Below are 327 nucleotides of genomic sequence, written 5' to 3'. Positions count from 1 at the left end.
ATGACAGCTGATAATGGGACCTGCATTGCTGTATGATAAGTCAAATATATGGTTACTTGTGTACTGATATAAAACTGGATTTTTTTTCTCTCTCTCGCACATGTCACATAACTTTGTTATTATCAACTTGTGAGTATCAATGAAACTTGCGAGATATGCTGTAACCAACAATTTTTTTTACCCTAAAAAAATTAAAAATTTTAAAAAAAATTTCACAACTGAAAAAATTAAATAAAAACATTCCCCTAAACCCCCCCACCTTCCCCAAGAAAAAAAAAACCCATTTTTTTGGGGGAAAAATTTTTTCTAAGGGAAAAAAAAACAAAT

Source organism: Penaeus monodon, chromosome 22, assembly GCF_015228065.2.
Source record: "Penaeus monodon isolate SGIC_2016 chromosome 22, NSTDA_Pmon_1, whole genome shotgun sequence".
In the NCBI taxonomy this organism is placed as follows: domain Eukaryota; kingdom Metazoa; phylum Arthropoda; class Malacostraca; order Decapoda; family Penaeidae; genus Penaeus; species Penaeus monodon.
This window is presented reverse-complemented; position numbering follows the sequence as displayed.